The sequence below is a fragment of the Hemicordylus capensis genome, chromosome 2, assembly GCF_027244095.1.
Source record: "Hemicordylus capensis ecotype Gifberg chromosome 2, rHemCap1.1.pri, whole genome shotgun sequence".
In the NCBI taxonomy this organism is placed as follows: domain Eukaryota; kingdom Metazoa; phylum Chordata; class Lepidosauria; order Squamata; family Cordylidae; genus Hemicordylus; species Hemicordylus capensis.
Genome location: NC_069658.1, coordinates 263,187,280 through 263,193,365, shown reverse-complemented (window position 1 = coordinate 263,193,365; position 6,086 = coordinate 263,187,280). Strand labels below are relative to the sequence as shown.

The 6,086-nt window shown below is 43.3% G+C and overlaps 4 non-coding genes across 4 annotated transcripts; 1 reads left to right on the top strand and 3 right to left on the bottom strand.

Annotated features, from left to right (window-relative positions):
• Positions 1-1,087: 1,087 nt before the first annotated feature.
• TRNAL-AAG (transfer RNA leucine (anticodon AAG)) lies at positions 1,088-1,169 on the top strand. Its single transcript has one exon. It is a non-coding gene; the product is annotated as a tRNA-Leu (tRNA).
• A 350-nt stretch (positions 1,170-1,519) lies between these two features.
• Positions 1,520-1,592, bottom strand: TRNAV-AAC (transfer RNA valine (anticodon AAC)). The gene has a single exon. It is a non-coding gene; the product is annotated as a tRNA-Val (tRNA).
• Positions 1,593-2,286: 694 nt separating this feature from the next.
• Positions 2,287-2,358, bottom strand: TRNAP-UGG (transfer RNA proline (anticodon UGG)). The gene has a single exon. It is a non-coding gene; the product is annotated as a tRNA-Pro (tRNA).
• A 718-nt stretch (positions 2,359-3,076) lies between these two features.
• TRNAT-UGU (transfer RNA threonine (anticodon UGU)) lies at positions 3,077-3,149 on the bottom strand. Its single transcript has one exon. It is a non-coding gene; the product is annotated as a tRNA-Thr (tRNA).
• Positions 3,150-6,086: the final 2,937 nt, after the last annotated feature.

Sequence of the window (6,086 nt, the reverse complement as noted above, 5' to 3'; positions counted from 1 at the left end):
CATATGCAAGTACCCAGCTCTGCTGAAATTATCCCGCTCCGATATATCTATCTTCGAAAGCACAGCTTTCTTTCTCAGCATTGTGCAGCCATGCTTTGGGCCACCACTTCCTCCTACATAGCCACCCTTTGGCAAATCTTGAGGTTGCACTCAGCCGAAGGAAGGCAAAAGGCATTAGGAACCTGCTTGTCCCATCTGTGTCTGTGGCGGGGGTCTTCTGTGGGGCTGCCATCTTGACGTACATGCCACCCAAGTCTTTCTACACGCCTCGGCAAGCTGCAATACCCACGGTTTCACGCACTATTGTTCCTGCCATGTTGATCCCTTTCAAATACAGCCCGAGGAACCAGGATGTGTTAGCAGCACCAAGGAAACTCTTGGTGTCATGGCTGTTATGTAAATAATATTGTCAATATTATTGACATATTAATATGTCAATATTATTTGCAAAACAAATAATATTGACATACACTCTCTGTGTGACCTAACCAAATTAACTATGCTTAATTCTTCCTTCATTAGGTACACACATGCACTGTATGCTATTCAGAGGTTATGTGGAGCACACATACAGCTTCCTATATGTACCCTGCATTTGAGAGTCTGCTGTACTCAGGTTCATTTTAAATTTTTTAATTTTTTTTAAACACATGTATGGGCAGTCACATGTACATGTGTGCAGACACCTGAATACACATACAGCATAATGTCTGAATAGGACTATATCAGTGCTAGTTGAGATCCACTGCAGCTCCAATGTTTTCCTTTGGCCCTCTTTCTATGTAAACTAGGTTGAGGCCCCTCAGACATCAACTCTCAGACTGATATCCTCTTATGCAGTTAGTTGTATTGTTTATTAAATAAAAATAACTTCCTGGCGTTCACTTTTTTGTTGAGCTGAATTATAATTTAACTTATCATGTGCCACACAGTACTCTGTGCTTTACCGCAGTTAAAGGAAGAGCTATAACGACAGCAATTGCAGTTTTACAACGATTAGCTGCGACCTCGAAGACTAACAGAATTAATACTAAAATGGAGAGTGGACCAGAATATGTACAGCGACAGAAAAAGTAAGCTTTTATACGGTAGCGTGGCCGAGCGGTCTAAGGCGCTGGATTAAGGCTCCAGTCTCTTCGGAGGCGTGGGTTCGAATCCCACCGCTGCCAAGAACGTATTTTTGCATTTGGCATGATTCATTCCACCAAACCCCAAAATGTTCTTAAATATTATTTAACTCATGCACTAAGTTACAGAACATGATACTAATTCTAATTATGGTGTTCCTGCTGAGATAGTATCATCGCTCAGAACAGAGTTAAACCGAAACGAACCCGAGTACCGGCGAGGGACTGTATTCTCTCAACTATGCCGCCAACTCACTGCTTTGGCGGCCAACAAATATCGAATTTAATGAATGGGGGAGGGGAAGAAACAGAAGAAGAAAAGAAAAGATTTTGTTTTGGGGAATTACAGGAAGACTCTTTCTTCCTTTCATTCAAAAATCAAAAACCACAGCTGTTTCTGCCCGGTTTCGAACCGGGGACCTTTCGCGTGTTAGGCGAACGTGATAACCACTACACTACAGAAACTGACACACCTTTTTTCTGTACTCAATATCCTTAAAAGTCTTTTTCAATTTTTTTTTTAATTAAAAAAAATTATGACACGAGGAAGCAATTATCTCATATACGTTGTGATATTCAAATTAGCTAAATATGTATTTGTGAATTATATAGATTACGTACAGTCTGCTATTATCACATACAATAAATCCTCTGCAACATAAAGTCTGCAGATATGAAATGAGGATGTCTTCATAAGAGAGGGAAACTGCTATGAGGAGTTCTGCGAAGAGTCCCCTCTCTCACATCCTCTTCTTGTCTACCTTCAACAGCAAACTCGAGATCTGTCTGCGTTTACATGAACCTTTTAAACTAGATCCACTTTTGCTCTGAATTTTTCACTTGCATAAGAACGTCTACCACTTTGTTCAAGAAGAGGAGGGCTCTGTGTCTGGTAGTTGTTATGTACCGCCGCCAGTCATAAATATTTCCCTTTGATTTCATACAAAATCTTCCCCAACTGGAGGAACCCTGGGCCCGACACATACTGAAATGATTTTGGTCCCTTAAAATGTCTCCCGGATCCTAGGCAATGGTTGTGTATCTACTTAGATACCATTTATTAAAATAATATATATTCCGATGGGGAGAAAAATACAGCAGAAGTGGCGGCAATACTCTTTTTAATTTAAAATTAAAAAAAAAAAATCTGAAAAAGATGGGGCTCGTCCGGGATTTGAACCCGGGACCTCTCGCACCCAAAGCGAGAATCATACCCCTAGACCAACGAGCCAGTGATGAAAAACACTATCGTTGTATTTAACTTGAAGCTTACATGTGGAGTAATGCCCTTCCTAGTATTTGTGAAGTTATTCCTGCTTTTTATTCCTCCCCTCTTTTTATTATTACTACTATTATCACGTATATTTTCTATTCACACACACTTCTTACTATAACTACGGTTAACATTATTTCGGTTAATATTCGAAGAACTGAGAAACAAGTTATAAAAGGTGCAATGGGGGGGAAGGAACGAATGAAAAATCTGTGCTCGTGAGAAAAGTTTGCGTGCTGAAGATTTTCCTAATCAATATTTGGAAAGCAACTATAACTGCCTCGACGTTTTGCTCTGCTCCTCGGTTAGTTTGGAAGATTTCCAGAAATTGAATTTCTTTAGAAGCAGCTATCCACTCTGATCTAAAGTTACCATAGTATTAAAAAATTACAAAAGACTGGAGAGACATATATATTTTATTTTATGTTTTTCTCTCCCGCTGTGGCTCAGTGAGCGGCACATTGCAGGTTGTATGAATTCAAGAGTGGGGTGGTAGCAAAATTTCTAAATCCACTAATTAGACATTTTCGGATGATACAACGCAATATTGTTAATTTGATTTTTAGAAATATCGGAGTATGTTTGTAGATGATATTTCAATCAATTAATGTGGGTAATCAAAAGCCGTTCGTGATCAACTATTTTATTTTATTTTAAAAAGTGAAAATAAAAGATGAGGCCCCAGCGAGATTTGAACTCGCGACCCCTGGTTTACAAGACCAGTGCTCTAACCCCTGAGCTATGGAGCCTACATGTTAAATACGCTGCTGTTTTCTTTAGACAAGACTACATTTGCCTCTGTGTTCTATTGCAACATGCAATGTTCATTTGTTTATCTAACAACATTGAACCGTGTTGTTCGGCTATTTGGGGGTCTCTCTGCACTGAAACCAACCCAAAATCCTGCACTGTGTCGCTCCGTAATTTATCTAGGAAGCAGCTTCAAGGCAGTGTACAAAAAGGCAGACTCACCCTCCGCTACTCTTACATACCCAGGAATACATTCCTTCTGAACAGTGCCATCTGCCGACCAGAATGTATAAAACAAGTGAATGGTTCTCAGGTTCAGCAGAGTTGAAAGTTGAAAGTTTTTCAGCAGAGTTGAAAGTTGAAAGTTTTTATTTAAAGTTGCACTTTAAAGAAAAAGATATATCCCAGGGCTCTCCCAGCCAAGCGACTTATAATGTTAACACCCACTTTCCTTCAGCAAATACTCCAACATCAGATACTTCACAAAGTTGTTGTGAGGAGAAACTTAAGCATGTAGTACACCGTTCTGGGCTCCTTGGAGGAAGAGCGGGATATAAAATGTAAAACAAAAAATAAACAAACAAAAAATACTGTACTACTTCCAAATCATTCATTCAGGGAATACCAAAACGACGTTCGAAGCAGGCGAATTATGCGCTTGTGTTCACATAGTAAGCAAAACTACGCTTTACTGAACCAACACATGTTGATGATGCTGGAACCAGGTTTTCTAGACATACAGAACACTTATTTCAGGCCAAAGTCGTGGACAGGTAAGCTTGAAGATGAAGAATGTGGAATTTATGTTTCCTTTTGTTCTCTCTCTAAACGCCTTGGCCTGACACACCCTTGTTCCAAAAAAATAGTTTGGTTTCCCCATTTGAAATATCACTCAGCCGGATCATCGACTAGATCTGCTGGCTCTTTTCTGTCACTCACTCTCTTTTTGTCTTCGTTCTGTGGTATCAACACAGCTGCTGTCCTTTCACAGTCATCCTGTATCGTCCCTGCCCTTTCCCCTTTGTAGCTAATAGCAGCTTGCAGCAGGTGGGAGGGTCTAAATTGGGAGAGTGGCTTGTGGGGGAGAGAGTTAACCGTCACCCCTCTTCCCTCGACACTATCGCCCTGATAAAATTATCTCCTCCTCCCCCTGCCCAAAGACAAAGACATAAGGAAATCTGACTGCAGATCATTCTCTGCCATCACATCTCGTTTGGGAGGAACCTCACCTGGGACCTGAGTTTGCATGTAAGGCAGACGCTCTTCTGCTGAGCGACAGCCCCATCCTTTCGTTCTCCACTCCCCCCTTCCTAGCCTTCCCGTCCACGCCCTACCCTTTTCTTACTGGTCTCCGCAGTAGTGAGCTGGCAAAGTGCGCAGTGCTGACATGGGTAGAAGAGGCAGAGGCGCTCTGAGTTCCCCAGAGCCCATTCTGGGCCCAAGTCCAGGGCCTCCACACCCCTTGGGGGCCCCCAAATCCTTTTTAGTTTGTCCCGGGTGGTATGGTCGTGTTAAAAATACTGTGTATGGGCGGGAGGGCGGGGCCTCCCAAATCCTTTAGGGCCAGGTTCCAAATTTACCTAGGAGCACTTCTGAGTAGAGGGAGACTTTGCCCACTCCTGCCAGGAAAAAGTGGCTGAGCTGCCACACAGGGCCCATGGCCCTTTCCCTCCCACTCCTCTTCTCCCAGTCTACACACTGTTCTGCAGCAAAGTCACAGCGGCCCTTGGGATCTGGAGCTTCCCCAAGGGCTACTGCAATGTATTTTGGCTATTGTACAGCAACACCCTGCCACATTTTGTCTGGGCACAGGGGGAAAGTCTCCCTTCTCCCTCTACAATATCCCTGCTGCCCTGTCACCCCACTGCAATGGGGAGTGGCAAGTAAAGGGGTAGGCTGACAAAGAGCTGGAGGAGAGGGGTGGAGAATCTCTCCAGTCATCCCAGATTTGCTCAGCCAATGGTCTGAGTTCATCCCGATTTTGGGGTGAAGAACTCTAAATCATGTCTCGACTAGTCTGAGGTCAACTAGCCCCTCTCCAGCTCAACATTCCAACTTAAGCCCTTTCTGGAATGAGAGGTGGGCACAAACTGTTTGACGTAGAACCAGTTCACAATGAATTGGGCCAGTTCAGCGGTTCAGTTGAACTGGTTATACATCAAGAGGGAATTGCAAGAAAGGTTGTTAAAAGTCTATTACCCAGCTTGCCGCTCCCCACCACTCACTGCCCCCATCCCCAGCCATATCGCCACCAGATTGCTCTTAAAACACCGGCTGCCCGCATGGCAGCAGTGCAGTTCCGGCCTCCGCGCATGTGCAGAGACCACACAAATGGCCTCTGAACATCCGGGGAGCTCGGAACCATGCCACCACTCAGGCAGCCTGTGTTTTAAGAACAATCCAGCTGGCAATTTGGATGGGGGTGGGAGTGGGGAAAGCAGCAATTGGAGAGCCGAGTGAGAGACTTCAACAACGTTTCTTGCCACGCCCCCACCCCTTTACTTATAAAGGGGAATTCTCACCACATTCCCCTTTACAAGTATTGCTGCCAAACCACTTTGCCTGAATGGACCGGACTGGCCAGTCAGTTCAATTGAACCGGTTTGGTGCAATGCAGTTTGGTTCAAATTGATTCAAATTCGAACCAAACCTTTTTGTTTCCCTTATCTGGACTATGAAAAGCTGTCAAACCCACATTTTGGCTTGATTTGTATTGTCCAACTTAATAAGTTTTGAACTAGCCTGATGCAGATAGGTTTCTTCAAGGTAGAAATTCTCTCCGTATATGACAGCTTTCAGGGCTCCCCCAAGGAAGAAATGAAATTATCTCTGAATGTTAGGGTTCCATCCAAATAAACATATCATGTGTCCTCAGAAGATTTCTCCATACCCAAAGGTAGCATTTGTTTGCCAACATGTAAAAGAATTATTTAAAA